Source organism: Dysidea avara, chromosome 6 (assembly GCF_963678975.1).
Source record: "Dysidea avara chromosome 6, odDysAvar1.4, whole genome shotgun sequence".
Classification (NCBI taxonomy): Eukaryota; Metazoa; Porifera; class Demospongiae; order Dictyoceratida; family Dysideidae; genus Dysidea; species Dysidea avara.
Window position 1 is genome coordinate 37,812,433 of NC_089277.1, and position 17,567 is coordinate 37,829,999.

The window sequence follows — 17,567 nt, forward strand, 5'->3', positions numbered from 1 at the left end:
TACAGATCACGTGTTTGATCACGTTTATGCTTTGATTTTCGCAAGAAACCTGAAAAACACGGTAGTACGGGGAGATTGTACGTACTTTTAATGTACCTCACGTGATCAACAGCTTCATTAGCACGTGACCTCACGTGGTTATGATAAGATGGCGTTTCTCGGCAGACTGGGAAAGGATTGTTTCTTTTGTTATAACTCCGCTTTTTCTTTGTGAAAAAAGTAAGCAATTGTGTTATCATGTATTTGTTAAGGTTCTACACAACATTAAAAGTCTTAGTCCTGGCATGGTCCTGGTGTTAAGGAAGTTACATAGCCCGAGTTAGCCTGTCTCCAACTCGTGAGGTTGATACCAATAGAAATAATAATCCGTGGTGTTAATACCACCCCCTGGCTTAATCTAGCGCATGTCCCTTTGCTAATAGTAAGCCTGGGGACTGTAGTCTCTTCTGGGCAGATCACTTCTTTTTCTCTGTATAGGGCATAGATACTGTACCCACCAGGGATTGGAAACTACACGACTGCCCATACAAAAAATGGAACCACCTCCACCAAGGAGTAGTCACTTCCATAGTGTCTGTTGATACACTTGCGACCGGGATCAATAATTTTGATCATTAAAATCCCCCCTTCATCGCTTGACTCACCTTTTAACAAGCCTTGATTCTTGATCGTAAACTGTACAGGCCTAGTAAATTCTCATGTTATTAAAAGTTGGCTTATAAAGGTGCTTGATCGCCATTATTTCAGGCGTCTTGATTACTTGATACACTATATAAAGGGGCCTAGATCGCTTGATTAAATCTTGATCCCGGTTGTAAGTGTTTGCACAGGAAGTATTGAAGTGACTACCCCTTGTCAACTTAATTGATGTTAAATTTCTTATACTTGCAATACATCGAATTCTATCACTATTCTAGGTTCCAATGTGTTTCTTTTGACAAGGCATCATAGTCAGCCTCTTGTTAACGCCGTCAACCGGCTCTGAGGACAATTATTGCTTTGGCAGCACTCAGACCTCTGCTAGCTTTAACTTTCAAATGGCAGTGAGTAGGAAACTCAACTTTACACTGCTTAGGTAAATTGATACAACAAAACAAACTAGCATAGTGGCAAATAGCTGCCTCTATCACAAGGGTGTTTTTTGGGAATTGTCGTTTACCCAGGTCTTCTTTTGCTAGCTCTAGCATAACACTTGGTAGCTTGTTCAACTTGTTGCTTTGTTTCCTGACAGTGAAAGCATTAATGAATCGAACCAACTTAGTTAGAAACTCCACTGAAGTATTGAAGGCCAGAGGTTTGATCTTTGAAAATGATGTCACGTGTCAAATGGATAAAAATACTATTTCAGTTGAACGTACATGAGTTTCCTTGTTTTTTTGACCAAGTAGGTACAGCGAGGTCCGTCTTCCTTCTGTTACTTGGTGACTGGCTTGTTATTACACCGGCACTGGGAAGATTAGTCATGGCAGAATAAGATCTATCCAGTATAGAAAGCTGTCAACGGAGGTGTGGATATAGGTATTAAAACGGCCGTTTTTCAATCCCTGTGGGGGTAGAGTATCTATGGGTAGGGACAAAAAGGGGTCTGGATATAGCATAGGCTACTGGTTTCTAACACCCCCAACCACCTTGGGGTATTAATGAAAAAAATTAAAACCAACACTATTTGCCCACAGCTGCTAATACTGTGGAATGTTAAAGGTCATTAAAGGACTTATTTTCTGCATCTCAAAAGTCTGCTTGCTCACGTGGGTGGATAGACATGCAAACACATGGTTTCGAGCTTCAATAAACCAGGTGCACTCCCACACTTTGGCTGGCTATGGGTGCGCACTAGTCATGCATGGCCAGATCCTAATTTCTCAGGGTGGCGCTTATTGATTAGAGATTATAAGCGCATCCTTGAAAAAAGGTCTGATCTCAATCGCATAGTCAAACTGGATTTCCCACCCCAGAACAAAAGCGGGGTGTTAATGAAGCTTTCCCCATCATACGTATATTTACGAGTAAAGAACAAGCCACGAGTGTAAAAGATGAGTTTATCTGAGGCAATTTTTTTTCTGAGGCAATCAGAGGTGATACTCGAGCCAAAGATACTTCCTGACAACAGTAGAAAGTGTTGGTAATTAAATGCTAGAAAATGCGAGTCTTCTTTAATAAATATAATCAAGGATGCTGTGTCGTCTATCATGTCACATGAAGTATCCTCGACTCGAGAATCGGCTCTGATCACCTCAGATGAACTTATCTTTTACAGTTGTGGCTCATTCTTTATCTGTAAACATACGTATGATGATGAAAGCTTCATTACCACCCGGCTCTTTGTCTGGGATGTGAAATCCAGTTAGACTATGCAAATGAGAAAGACCTTTTTTGAGCAGGTGCTGATAATTCAATAAGTGCTGTGCCGAGAAAATTGTGGTCTGGCCATGCAAGACTAGGGCATCTACCTGGTTTTAAAAAGTGGCCCAATCATAAATTTTAACAGATGAATTAATCACTAACAATTTGTGTGTATACAGTATACGTACATGTGCTGTTGGTAAAACCAGACGATATCTTCAGATGCATGCATGTATTCAGTTCAGTCTGGCCAGTATTGAACAAAATAACTAAATGTCACACATTCTAGAATTAGTGCTGTCATGCTAGAATAATTATTGTAGCTTTACATCCTTGTCTGGAAATATAACGTAGTCTGTGTAGTTGTCTTCTTCAAAGTATATTGTCCATTGGTCAATGTCCTTGTTGTAGGCAGTAAGCACTCCACTGTACCAATGTTGGTCATATTTAGCCTTGACCTTTGAACCAATTTTTGGCTTGTCAACTTTTGTTTTCTTCTTGCCTGTTTGAAAATCATCATCAAAATGTTGCTGTTTGTCAGGAGGGCCGTAAATTGCTGTTGGATCAGTAGGAAGTTGGGGTCTCTTTCTCTGCAACCTTTTCTTTTTAGCCTGTTCTCTGATGGCTTCCTCTGACCTGCATTTACAAACAATGAACGAGGGTGTGAAAGGATGAGCATTAACAAACAAACAAACAAACAAACAAACAAACACACACACACACACACACACACACACACACACACACACACACACACACACACACACACACACACACACACACACACACACACTCACACTCACACACACACACACACACACTCACACTCACACTCACACTCACACTCACACTCACACTCACACTCACACTCACACTCACACTCACACTCACACTCACACTCACACTCACACTCACACACACACTCACACACACACACACACACACACACACACACACACTCACACTCACACTCTTTTCAGGCATGTGCCCACGGTCGGCCTTAAGGTAACTGTGGGTACATGCCTGGTTTAAAAGGTCAGTGTGACCCAGCACAATAGTGTATCGATTTTTTGTGTATTCCACTGTAAAAGTGTTGTTCACCTACCTGTCTCTGTAGCATATGCTGGTTCCTTCTGATGCTGCCAGGTGTTCCATGATGACGGCTTTATCCATCCGGTAGACATCCACCATGGCATGCATAATGGAGACAGCATGTGGTGACTTTGATGACAAATTGTGTCGCTCTACTGCATTGGTGGTTGACGGGCATGCCTTCCATGTTGAGCTGGTCATATCTGACTGGCACTTACACAGCATCTTTAAATGGTATGGCCTTGTCCACCAATTCACCCAAGCCTTTGCACCAGACCATTTGCATTCATTGTTCACTATAGATATGTGCTCACTAGTTAGTCTTGGGACCATTGACGTAATTGTTGATATTGGTTTCTCCCCTTTTAATACTTCAAAGCAATTTTGAACTTCGTTTGTGCTTTTCAAGCTTGGTATTTCCTGCGCTATAAGTTCAAAAGCTTGACGAGCCAGTATTTTTTTACCGCTTGTAACAGTTGATGTGATTCTTTTAGCTACTCGCTGATACGATCGTGCCCAATGCACAGCACACCCACGTAGCAGTCTACCAGCCAGCTGGTCCCAAAGCCTTAATAAGGCCAGCTCGTTCTGTATCACTCCAGTCAACTACAACGCCCTGAAGCTGTTTGTCGACATTGTATTCCGGAACATCTTGGGTGCAGGTTGCAAACATTTGCTTGAATGCGATCTCATACATAGTGGCATTTTCCTTATTACAGCGCATTCGTGCAATAATAACCCACTTCATTGTTGTTTCGTCAAATGCTGTGGCATTAAATAGGTATGGCAAAACTGAATTTTCACCATACGTAACATCAACCTGCATAAAGTCAGCACCAGCCATTATCTTCGACATGAAGGGACTCATAATGAATTGGTATGAGATGTCTGGTGAAAGGCTGTAGTGGCGCATGTAGGGATGTCCTAATGTGGCATAGCTTGTTAGCTTTGAGTTTTTATCATCTAGACCTTCTCTCTCCAGATCTTTCCCATCAAGCTTTTTCAAAGCTTCGTTGAAGTCCACTATTGAAGTTAGACCTATAGAGAGACGTTGTGTGTATATTATTGCACCAGAGAGTTTTTAGCAAGTGTTATCAAAAATAAGACTTGAAACAAACTTTGAATATTCACTAAGCATTTTAGTGTTGGTATAGTAAAATGGTGCTCACTTATCTCTTAATATCTCATGACCCAGCATACATTATGATGAGCCTAATTGCAAGCAAAAACTGAGTAGTAGAAAATACTCAAAACGCAGAAAAGGTAATGATTGTTTCAGCCTTAGGCGAGCAGTGAGTGTACATACCTTTTCTGTGACCTCCATCTTCTAGTGCCTTTTTCCTGATTACTCTCAACTTGTCTTTGCTAGTAGCTGCAGTATCCACTGCACCTGGCACGAATTGCAGTCCTCTTCCTGCTGCTAAATCATCAGCTGTCAAACGAGGCGATGCACTTACAGCAGATACAATGTTGTGTTTGACAAACGTGGAGACTACACTTGGACTAGGGATCTTATGGTTGTGATGGTTTTTAGTTGGTGATGAGTTGTTAATAACAATGCCAGCCACCCACCTACAAATATAGATATAGAGTGTATTATAAACTGTAATGACAAATGATATGCACACAGTGTATTATGGTTTAGAACATAACAAGGCCTTTAAAAGACCACAGACTTATTGGTTAGCAAGCCCAAATATTTTGGATCAACCTTAAGCCATTCCACCAAGTTGCAATAAAAATTTATCAATTTTTTAAACTGCCACATTTGCTGCTGAAGAATTTTATTGTTTCAGAAAATAATTTTACATGTAACACTGCTTGGGTAGATCAAAGGAATTTTCAGGTCTGTGTATCTGATATTGCCCTGACCACAGAGCATAATATCTTGGTGCAGGCTATTTGCCTGTGCAGGCTGATAGCCAGTGCCACGCTGAGTGACTAATCACCCTACCCAACCCAATGCTTACCACTGGATTGCTTTTATACTGTATGGGGTGATGTTGCTATTACTTTCATGAAAGTAAACAGACAAGTCCTGAAAAAAATTCATAGAAATTCTTTCCCTTGTGCCATGATCTAATTGATTGTGGGTTGTAAGCAAAATCTACCAGTTCAACTGAGTGCCTATGATGCTATAATATAGTCTGGCGTGGCCGACCCTTTTTTAAGCGCTCGGAAAAAAAGTAAACCCATGACTGATTATACACTCCCGTACATGAGCCACAAGAATGCTGAAAGTATGTAATTGGGCTGGCTTTCAGGAATTTGAGCCCTTATTTGGATGTGATGAACTTTTAAAATTTTCATTCCACTATTCCACCATTCCAGTAGTCCATTCCACTGTTTATACACTCCCCAGTACTTCAAAGTAGTATGAAACAAATGCGTTGACAAGCTGTCTCAAACTCTTGTTCAGATTTTACAGTATAGACCTTATGCAATGGGGTGCACGCAATTAACTTTCTGTATATGCTCAGAATCTATCCGTAAAAATTGTTTTTAGTAGTGCGGAAAGGCTGTTTTAACAATCTCAGATTACTGCTAACTTATATGGGAAAGCGACTTAGCAACACGACAGGAGGTCTGTAAGATGTCAAAGCATACTATTTTGTTGGGATGATACTTGCTGTCACATTGAATAGGGTAGTTTCCGGCGTGTTAATTCTAGCTATCAGCCTATTCCTGCCTGCATCAGGGCACACAAGCCCCGGATGAAGAAGAAATGTGTATGGTAACAGATGGGATAGTATCCCATATTTGTACAGTAGTGTCACTAGGCCGCTGCTAGCTCGCGCTTTGCACTGCAGCCTCCTAAAGTTGCTCATACTAAATAATACACCCCCAAAACTACCTTTGGTGATATGCTACAAGGAATACTTCACGTTTACAGACCTCCTGTCTTGTTCCTAATTAAGTCGCTTTCTCTTAAATTACCAGTAATGTGAGATACTTAAATCAGCCCTTCCACTCTGTCACCATTTTCTAAAAACTAATTTATGGATAAATCCTGAACATACACAAAAAATTTATTGCATGCGCCCCAGTCTATAATGTTATTATAGCAAAGATATTTGAAGTAATTGTAAGCATTTAAATACGAATGAGTTGTTTTTAAACTACAATTGATACTACAGATATGCTATTAAATACAAATACAAAATGTAATTGCACCCTAGGCCGCAGTCAAACTACACATGAGTTACTTTTTGAAAACAGTTAGCAGGGCACAGCCACTGTTGCAAACAGAAGGACTCAACTTGACTGCTAGGCCTTGGGGAGGGTGACTGCTGCATATATATTCTAGCATATAGTGTATATAGCCATTAGGTTAGTTGATACTATCACATTTGCTCCATGCCACCATGCACCCATATCATCTATTCTCGCGCAGCCAGGCCACTTTTTCTTATTTTGTATTCGGTCGGGAAGAAAAAGGGTCTGGTGGATGTAGTATAGCTATTTTGTTCTGGCAATCCCCAAAGCTTGGGGATTTTATTGTGGAGCTTCGGATTGCTCTAAAAGGCTCGCTGATTGGTGTTGAGTAGTGGGAACCATACACGATGGCTTCGCAACTTATTTTAATGCTGAAGAAGGTTAGCTATAACTGTTCTTACTATGTTGTTACTAGGCCCGCTCTTTCACTACTAAGTGATTACTCCATGGACAGAATTTGCTATTACACTCGCGGAGAAATAGCTCTTTAACTAGCTACATGGTGAATGACAGCAGTTGAAGCTTGAACTTGTCGCCACTGAAGAGAGGTTCAGGGGTGGTTCAATGGCAACATCGCAAGACAACTGTTGTGGAGTCACTAGAGCAGCTAGCTAACCTGGTCCAACATTAAAATTATTTGTGAAGCCATTGTGTGCGGTTCCCACTACTCAACACCAATCAGCAAGCCTTTGAGAGCAATCAGAAGCCGCACAGTAGAATCCCCAAGTTTTGGGGATTGCCAGAACAAAATAGCCATACTGCATTCACCAGACCCTTTTTCTTCCCGACCCAATATAAAAGAAGAAAAAGCGGTCTGGTTGTGCGAGACTACATATCATCCCAAACTATTTTTGTTATATTTTGTAATTTTTATTTTCATTGTGTAAGGCAACCACAAAATCTTCTTACTGCCTAAAATTTCCTCATATACTGTGACTTTTAGTGGCAGGCTTAAAACCCTCAAATAATACTGCAGTGCGGCACTATTTGAAGGGTTTTATTTTGGTAAAAAATAGTACTGCCAGGATACAAATCAAGTAATTATGGTAACTAATTTAAGTTACCTTCACTACAGATAAGGCTACAACCTCAATTTCTTTATTGTCCTAGAGTTTAAACCGATGAAACGACTTATATAGTTGTGCATGTATTAATGATTGTCCTACTTAGGAATATATTGTCTGCTGTATGTATAGTATCTGTACCTTCTGTTGTCAGGAGACACAAAGTTTTGTGGAAACATGTATACGAAGATGACAGGGCAGTTGTCTGTGTTAATGGTTGGGCTGCTTGGATGCTTAGTGCAAAGGTTTTTCTTGGAATTTCGGCTTTTGGCATGTTCACATCCAGCTCCAGAGCACATTTTTACGCCATTGCAAGGAGCCAATCTGTAGAAAATGGATTCCTCGATTCCGTCAATTTCAGTGGTTACACACCTATCTGAACTCAGTTTCCCTTTGCTAAATTGAATGTCATCCCAAAGAAAGTGGGGCTTTGCTGCAACATACTGAGGCAGCTTGCTAATATCTTTGCTGAATAGGAGCTTATTTGATGTGGCTTCTGTTGTTACTCCTGGAAACTGGTACTGCTCCTTTGAAGTGATATCCTGCCAGTTTTTCTTGTCATTAAGCAGATCTCTAATTGTAGACAAAGGGTTGCTCCCACGACCGACACGCTTTTTTTTTTCAGCTGATTCATGGCGGCGCTCTGAAACTGGTTGATGCTTCAAAGCAACATCCTCTTGTAATAAAAGAGGTGGCAACATAACCTCCTTGTTGTTGGAAATGGCATCCTGTCCTTTTCTTGTGACTTTAAAGTATGCGAAAACCCCAGCTTGTCTTCCTTGAAATGTGCCACAATCCACCTTCCTGCTCAGGTATCCAGCAACAGAGCACTGCCGTGCAAATAAGCGCCACCATTCTAGCGATAGATGCGGTGGACTTTTCCCATATGCAGCAGAGGCCTTTGGATCAAAGTTTTGTAGATCTTTAATCCACGTTAAATTGCTTCCCCGTAGAAATTGTGCCACCTTTTTCTCCCCTTTTGTTCCTAGCTCATCAATAGCTGAAATTAGTAATGCCAGCTCCTTTGACATGTCCACAGATACAACAGGGGTAAGAGCACAGACATCACAGCATTGATCTGATGGATGGACCATTTGCTCCCCAAAGCCTTCCAATACTATTTGGTGTCGACATTTTCTGGCTAGGTGAGCATATGTAAAATTCAAAGCTTCAGAAAATGCTGTGGCGACCGGTGATTCTCGTTGTCTATCTCCATTTCCTAGCCAGTACGACAGATGTTGAATGTCGTCATCTGAATATAATATGCATGCACGTGCTGGGAGACCATCTCTACCTGCTCGGCCAAACTCCTGCACCCACGATGATAAGTCAGCTGGTAAGCCATGCCGTATAACAAGGCGTATGTTTTTTTTGTTTATGTCTAAACCAAATGCCCTTGTGGCTACCATTACCTTGCAGCTCCCATTGTGCCAAGAATTATGCGAATCTTCTTTATCTTTGTCACTCATGGCACCATAATATCCTACAGCATCTGTGCTTTTGTCATGGAGTGCACAAACTATGGGACCAACATGTCTCGCAAAATCTGTGTATACTATTGCACTTCCATCACCAATATCCTCCAACTTCTTTTTTGCAATAGCTGCAAATTCAGTAAACCCACGATTTTCTCCTAAACCTGTAATAAATATTCATAAAATATTATGTATATTATAATGATAATATTAATCATGCATATTATAGCACACGATACAAAATTTTGGCGAATTTGGCAAAATGATGTAGATTCACCAAAATATTCTTGCCAATTGTTAGCTAACTAATTGAAGTTAATGCATCATGACACAAGCATTCACCAACATATTATCCGCCAAATTCCTTCATGAGTGAAATCGCCAAAATTTTGTCCCACCAAAATTTTGTATCGTACAGTATACTTGACGTATACGAAATACTGGTGCCACAGGAGTTTAATGTCATAGCAAGAGTGTATTGCCATTTTGAATTGGACTAATACAACTCTGTTTTATTGAAATTGATGGATAACGTTTAAGTCATAGTAATTGGTATTATCAAGAGTAAATAATGAGAGAGAGAGAGAGAGAGTATCTAACTCTGGTATGGGCTATCAAAAATGAGCGTGTGAAGACCTCTGGCTTCTTTAGACCAGGCTATAATAGGTGCCAATCAACTGGCATGCGCAATGCGCCCCCATAAAGAATTACACCTGCAAACAGCGCCTATGATTACATACATGTGTGTCTGTTAATGGAGTCTTAGGTGAAAGGTGCTATGAACCTTCGCCATCGAGTGGATAGGACTAGCCGTGAAAGAGAAGTAAGCAACCAGAAAGTTACATCGACATTCGCAGCCAGTGGGAGATCAGCACAGTCGAAAACAGTCACATATGTGATTTCAGTTGCCGGCATAGAACGTGGACTGCGAGGAAGAGGACAAGGAGCAGGGAGAGGAGCAAGACGAGGAGTAGGGCGTGGAACAGGCCAAGGAGCTCAAGCCACGAGCCAATAACCTTACCTGGTTGTATCTAAGCCAACTTTCACTTTGATACGCAATTCTACTCGGGTTGGCAGCTCTAACAACACAGGCAGGTCAGTGTCGAAGCGTCTTCATTAACTACTTTGTCCGCGATCTCACTGCTTTGTTCTTGACTCTCAGCCATTACCACTACACAATAGTCCCATAACACACAACACTGCCGTGTGGATGTCTTCTCTACCAGATGTGTTAAAAGGCCTCTAATCAATACCCCCATGATATGCATAATTTTACTAATAAATCCGATTATCTTCACGCGTTCATTTTTGATAGCCCATACCAGAGTTAGATACTCTCTCTCTCTCTCATTATTTACTCTTAATATTATTGAACAATACCTTATGCAACAACCCAAATAGATTTGTTGAGGAAAGTCCATTGAGCTAATACATAGTATTTGGTATCCGCTGTGGTATTTTTGTTGGTGATAAGAAACATACTTAGTGGCAGCAGACACTCCTTGTACCAATACACAAGGCAATTAGTGTGTTTTGTACATTAATCAAGCCTAATAATCAGCAATAATGATTTACAATGGTGTAGGCTTTCATGAACTACCTATTGTTTGACAATGGCACTTATGTAATTTTAGCCTTTTTATTGCTGAATTCCAGTGTAGTGCAGTCATGATTATTGGTGCTAGTCTCTACAACTTGCCGACAAATTGTTATATGGTTTTGGAATGTATCTGTTGTAATATCATACAGGAGTATGGATCAACACTCCTCCAATAAATATTCTGACCAAAAACCTTCCTTGCAATACTGTCATGCCTTGACGTTCTTTGAACACAAATGTACATGGGATGTGCATGTCTATTCCCTCCTCTGTGCTTTGCTTGCTAATCAAAAGCCATCTAAGAGCTAACAAAGCAATTAACATTAAAACCATTAAGAAGAAAAAAATTAAAAGCCTCTGACTGTGCTTTACATAACAGTAACACACTAATATACCAAGAGTTATATATGATGGGTAGGGAAAGTATCGAACTAAGCTATACATCGTGAAACATGAGCCTGTAAAGTCCAAGATAATTTGTATAAGTGGCTGGCCAATTATAAGTGTGGTGGGTGTGGCACTGTTGAGTGAATGAAACAGTGTTTTAGAAACATTGCACAGAAGGGACTCGGGCCTGAGAATCAAACATAGAGATAGTGCTGGGCGGTATGGCATTTTTTGGCTACGGTACGGTATTGAAGAAAATACCCCGGTATTTGGTATTTCACGGTATTCAGCTTGGTAAGGAACTAATATATGTTTTTACAGTAATTGTTAACTGTAGCTACTCACAATTGAAAGTTACCCATGGCCAGCAGGTTATAAAAACATTTTACTAACTACATGACAGTAGGCAGGTGCTACATTGTAACCTGAAACCTAACAGTTGCTGTTAGGAGAGGCTTGTGGTCACCACCAAACCACCAACACATAACCCAACTACCTTGTCTCTGGCTTCCTGCACACTAGTCACATTCATGCCCACAGTATTTTCAGAAACAAATACCTTTGAAACGGTTTAATGAAAATACCGCGGTATACGGTATTTTCGGTATACCGCCCAGCACTACATAGAGAGTCACAGCACTACCAGCCAAGCCATGTTCCCTCGTGCACTTGGTTACCCGGGATTGCTTCGCATGACTTCTTCCCTTGAGATTCATTTTTGGAGCCAACCATTGCAAACCCATGAGAACTATCTGTAATAACAAGTTAAACCAAGGGTGGATCCGAGCAACAACTTTTCAAACCTAAATAATGCCGTTTGGCTCCCGTAAGAAGGGAAACTTTGGCAGATCTGCACATATCTCAAATTTTTTCCTCCACACCAATTATTTTATATGATTCACCACATGTTCCCCGCCAAACTTTCCCTCCATACAGCAGCTAAATGGTCTGCACCTTTTGCTAAGTAGATTCTTAGTTGACACAGATTGAATTTGTGGTGTGTGGTGCCTAACTAACCTTGACTCCCTCTGCCAACCTTGAAATCACACTGTATGGCTTCAAGGTATATGTTGGAACGGTGAACAGACCCCTTCTCAATCAGAGGACTCCTTAAAATTTTTTGTAGTTTCACCATGATGTCCGGGGTCACGGTTGCACTCAGAGCCATTATTGGAGTGTTGGGAAACTCTAATGGTAGCTCTTGGCAGTGTGTGTAGAGTGGTCGAAAAGAGTGCCACTCGTACATCAAGTGTGCTTCATCGATTGCAATCAATGCAAGATTGTTAGCCCTGTCAAGATCCTGTACCTTTGCTTTATTGCCCAACCTTTCAGTAAACAGCCACTCCGGGGTAACAAAAATAAGCCTTACATCTGATGTAGGATCTAGAGCCAGTTTTGTCATTTGCTGATATTTAGCTGCTGAGCCCATATATGCCACTTTGATTCCGTGTTCATTTACTTGTATGGTTTGATCACGCATGAGGCTAATTGTGGGCATAATTACTATTGCTTTCTTTTGTAGGTGGACAGGCGGAAACTGAAAGCATAAGCTTTTACCATTGCCAGTGGACTGGATAACAATTGTGTCCTTCTTCTCTAACACGGCATCAATGATAGACTTCTGGTATGGATAAAAGGACAAAAGCGAAAAAGATTCGACCAATGTCAAAACTTTACCAGCTTCATCTGTATCTAGAGAACTGCTACTGTGCTCAGAGCTCTGAGAGTTGTCAGGGCTATCCTGTATAGACATCTAAATGTAGTATTTACATTTTATAATGTCATATTTTATAGAATGTATGTGTGTCTTACCAGTGAATGTCCAATTCTTTTAGGATTACGATGCAACAACTCTGAGCAACTGAAGCAAAGAGGCCTTCCTTCAGTGCTGCAGTCATAGCATAAAAAGACAGCAGCTTGATCACAGCAAACTTCACACTCCATTTAGATTAAGCGCGAAAAACCGGCCAAAAATCACGTGATTCAAGTAATTAAAGTCTCATGGGATGCTAGATCAATAAGCGGCGTGCGCGATTGACATTCATGTAATCAAATGTGGGGCCGGCTGGGGAGAGGATGCGGTAAAGTCTTTACACTATGCTGCAAAATATTTAATTTATTGGTTGTGAAAGAAAAGAACCAGCTAATGTTTTATATGACTACCATGACAGTAGAAAGATTTTCGCTCAAAGCCATGGTTCACGTGAGCGCAACTCTCTGTATGTAGAGCCATGAAGTGGATCACGTGACAAATGGACGTAAGATTCTCTCGTAGAGACTACGGAGATGAGTACGTAAAATTCTCCCGTATTGAGGATGGAACAGCTGACGTAAAAGTTCTCCGTAAGTTATAGGGAGTAAAGTACGTAAGTGTTTTCCATATACAGTGCGGAAATTTTTAAGTTTTACGTAAATGTCTGCAGCACCACCCACTCTTCGTCACTGGACTGTCATCATAGATATTATAGTTTACTATAATATCTATGTTGTCACTTGTGGTCAATATACCGTCACTTGTGACAAAGGATTTCAGAATTAACCAAGGGTTGGAATTGGTGGGGTCTATTCTACGGAACGGAATGATGGACTAAACCACGGAACGGAACGCTTTCTCAAATTGAAGCTTGCAACTTACCATTGCTGAAACTTCCCTTATAAGTTAGCAGTGGTATCTCCAGTGGTAGGCATTCCAGCCCGATTTTTAAATTTTGGAAAAATGGGCTTTTTATATGCTCAATAGATAGAGTATTGATTGCCGATCTCAGAAATATATAGTTTGTTGGGTTGGAATTAGCTACTTTGGCATGCACAGTGCTTAAAAACTGAAAAAAGGTACATTTTTTCTCCGGGGCTCCCTATACATTTTAAAGGGAAAAATGGCACAATTGAATCAGGAAGCCATCTAGCAATCTGGACTATCTTGAAACTGCAGTTGCTTCTATCTGCAAGTGTGTACATGTAATGAGAGTAACTTCAGATTGTATCAGATCTCAGCTATCTTTGTATACTTTGTGGTGAGCAAATATGTTTCACCTATTGCACACTTCTCAATACAATGGTGTATACCTATAGGCAAGAGGCTATGTCAAGTAAGTGAAAACATCAAGTTAACAACTTATAAAGGTAAACAACTAAAGTGGAGGTGCCGCAATGATGCAACAATACCTAAGGTGGAGTTGTGGTTTCAATTATGGTATTGTTATGCCGACTTTGAAGTGGTTTATACTTTTGAGCTGATGACACAGCCATCAGAAGATTGCTCTGGAGCTGAAAATCGCTAACCCGAGTGAAGTAACTACGCACTTTAAAGTAAGCACCAGTGACTACCTTCCACCCGACAGTACGTTTTTTAAAGTTTTAAAGCATTCTACATACATTATAAGGCTTGAAAAGATTACAAAACAACACAAAACTTACTTATATGTAACGCGCACGATAAAACTAAGATTTTCATGATGATCAACGTGTGGACAAACCCCACAGTGATTTTCGTCCTCATTGGAGCTTGGACGACGGAGCAATCCCAAGTTAAATACGAGTTGTTATTTTGTGCCAAGGTTCTATTGGGGAATATACGGAGAATTTTTTTATTAAAAAATCTCGGATACTGGAATGCCTACCAGTGGGTGATTAAACCATAGACACAGTATACCAGCGGCGGAGGAAGTAGTTGATATGAGGGGGGGCTCCGCTGGGCTGACCCAGACTTATTTCTATAGTTTGGTAAGGTGAGACCAAAAAAAAAAAAAAAAAGGTCAACCAACTGACAAGAGTTTTCCACCTCACCAGCTACCATTTCTAGCTGATAAACTACATAAAAATCCTTACACAGCTCGCTACACACTGACTACTTTATTAGAGTGACTGCTCTATTAGAGTATCTCGATCTTTATCACGGTCTTCAAGAAAGATAATTTCGGTGTGATATCATTCTGAGGGGGGGCTAAGCCCCCCCTCAGCAGACCGAAGGGGGCCTTTAGCCCCCTAGCCCCCCCCTTTCCGCCGCCTATGCAGTATACCATAGGGATTGGAAACGGAGACTCGCGCACAAACATATCCGTGTCTCGCATGACGTAAAGAACGCACCGTCACTAGGGCTTTCATCCGTAGCTAGTAATGGCGAGTGGAATTGTCCGTAGCTTTATAAGTGGGTTTTGTGACGAAGCGGAAGAATCTTCCCGGATGGAGAGTGGTAGAAAGTTTGTTGAAGCATTTTTGCACCATATTACGAACGGAGACGCTTCAATGGACGCTTTTGACGAATTCAGCGAAGAGCTAGTGATGTCACTTAAGGAAATATTCGACAATTTGAGGGAGTACAAGTCCATCTCCACAAAGAAAGAGAAACTCTGGTGTGAATTCCACCGTAAAAGACTCCACACGTTTCCTGATATTTGGAAGCGTTTTTGCAGGGGTTTAGACATCCCATGCAACCAGCTGGTGGCACAAACAGTCAACCTGAAGCTATTTGAAAGCCTATTAACAACCTTTTTTGCCAAAAATTCGGAAACAGTGGCTGCACCAACATCTAGTAGAACTACTTCTTTCTCTTTTTCTGATGACGAGTTGAATGCACTAAGATATGTTGCAGGATATGTCCCATATTCCATACTAAAGAGATATGAAAGAAACCACCAGACAAAACCAGCAGTATTGGAGTGCCTTGGAAATATGGCGGTAGCCGGGGATGACAGTGACATCCACAACTATACAACAAAGTGGATTGAGACAGTGAACCGAGGAGGATTATTTCCCATCAACGATAAATCATTTCAATTATTCATTGCCATTGAGAGCATAGTTATACAGACACTATCTACCAGTTATATGAACACTGTACAACATGACAACATCAAAACACATACAATAAATACATGCATAAAAAATACACAAGTTCAGGAAAAATGGACTGTGTTGACCAAATACATTGATTTTGAGAAGCCAGATGATGAGATAAAGTTATTAGAAGAAATTGTAAATCTTTGGGTTACTATACGTGGATTTTCTGTAGCAGCAACATGGTTGGAAACATTCAAACAGCAAGTTAAAGTGAACACAAAGAAGAAAAAAAGCTTACGCCAGTCTCTTTTATCAGAGTAGCTAATACATGCAGTTCCTTCAATATATATAGCTACAGTTAACAAACATGATCACATTCCTATATATATATATATCTATATAGTTAGTTGTTTGGCTGTTGTATAATATTCCTGTTATTAATATACATTAATACATTATATACAATCAATGTAGACATTCGGATCGCCTTTTTGGCAGAGGAATCATTGCTGCAGCTGTTAAATCAGACCGCTCCAAATTCCTCTTCCGTGAGCGGTTGCCTCTCACAGAATCCAGGGCCATGGATTTTTGGATACGAAGAGCCCCTGCATTTGTCAAACATTGTTGTAGTGTTGGATTGGTGTTTCTACCCCCTCTTGCCCTTTGTTTTCCATAATAATTTTCCAGGGAATCCTGTGATATCCTTTCACTCAATAAAAACAGATCACCTTTCTCGTCATCATTGCATTTCAACAAGAACCTGGTCATTTCAACAAATGATTTAGCTACAAAGAAGACGCAATCAATCATCAATGCACACAATATTGATGCATGTACCTGTCATGGTCATTCCCTCCAGGGTTGTGTGACTTATCTGCATAAGTTGTTTGTCACTTGGCGTTAAAGTTGGCCACTGCTTTGTAAGACTACTTTCCCAGTCTTTCCAATATTGCAAAAAATCATCTTCCAACCACTGCATGCATATTGTATAGTACTTATTTAGCAATTCACCCTATTTAGTATACCTTCAATCTGAGGTCATCTGGCTTTGTGTAAGGCTTCAAATTGTTCTTCTTGTTTTCCTTCCATGCATGTAAACAACGCACATTAAGACAGTCAAAGAATTTGTCCATCATTCTGCAAAATTCTTCAGTACCTGCAGTTTCTATCTCACCAAAATATTGTAAAGCATCTGCTACAGACATGCTTAGAACCTACAAATGCAATTTGCAGAGATATAAGTATAATATAACTATACTGTATAAATCTTTAAGTAATAGCTATAACAACAATGTTATACAGCTTAATATGATGTATCATATACAGCATATATATAGCCATATAATATACATAAACAGTTTAAGCACTGAATTGTATACATGCATGGGTAGTGAACTATATGGGTTGAACTTGATTGTTTAAGTCATAGTGTAAAATTATACCTGTGCTGCCAAATCAACACGCATCCTAGAATATGATGTTAATTCTATGTGTTCTCTTTTCAGCTTTGGCAGGAATGTTATTCCTTTAGATCCAACTGCCATGTCAGTTAATTTGTTGTAGAGGTCTACTATATGTTTCCATGATATTTGATGGCCGTTGTTCTGTATA

The 17,567-nt window shown here is 40.3% G+C and overlaps 1 long non-coding RNA gene across 1 annotated transcript; it reads left to right on the plus strand.

The window, feature by feature from the left end:
• Positions 1-55: 55 nt before the first annotated feature.
• On the plus strand, positions 56-13,017 carry LOC136258674 (uncharacterized). The gene is made up of 2 exons (XR_010702919.1): positions 56-219; positions 12,700-13,017. It is a non-coding gene; the product is annotated as an uncharacterized lncRNA (long non-coding RNA).
• Positions 13,018-17,567: the final 4,550 nt, after the last annotated feature.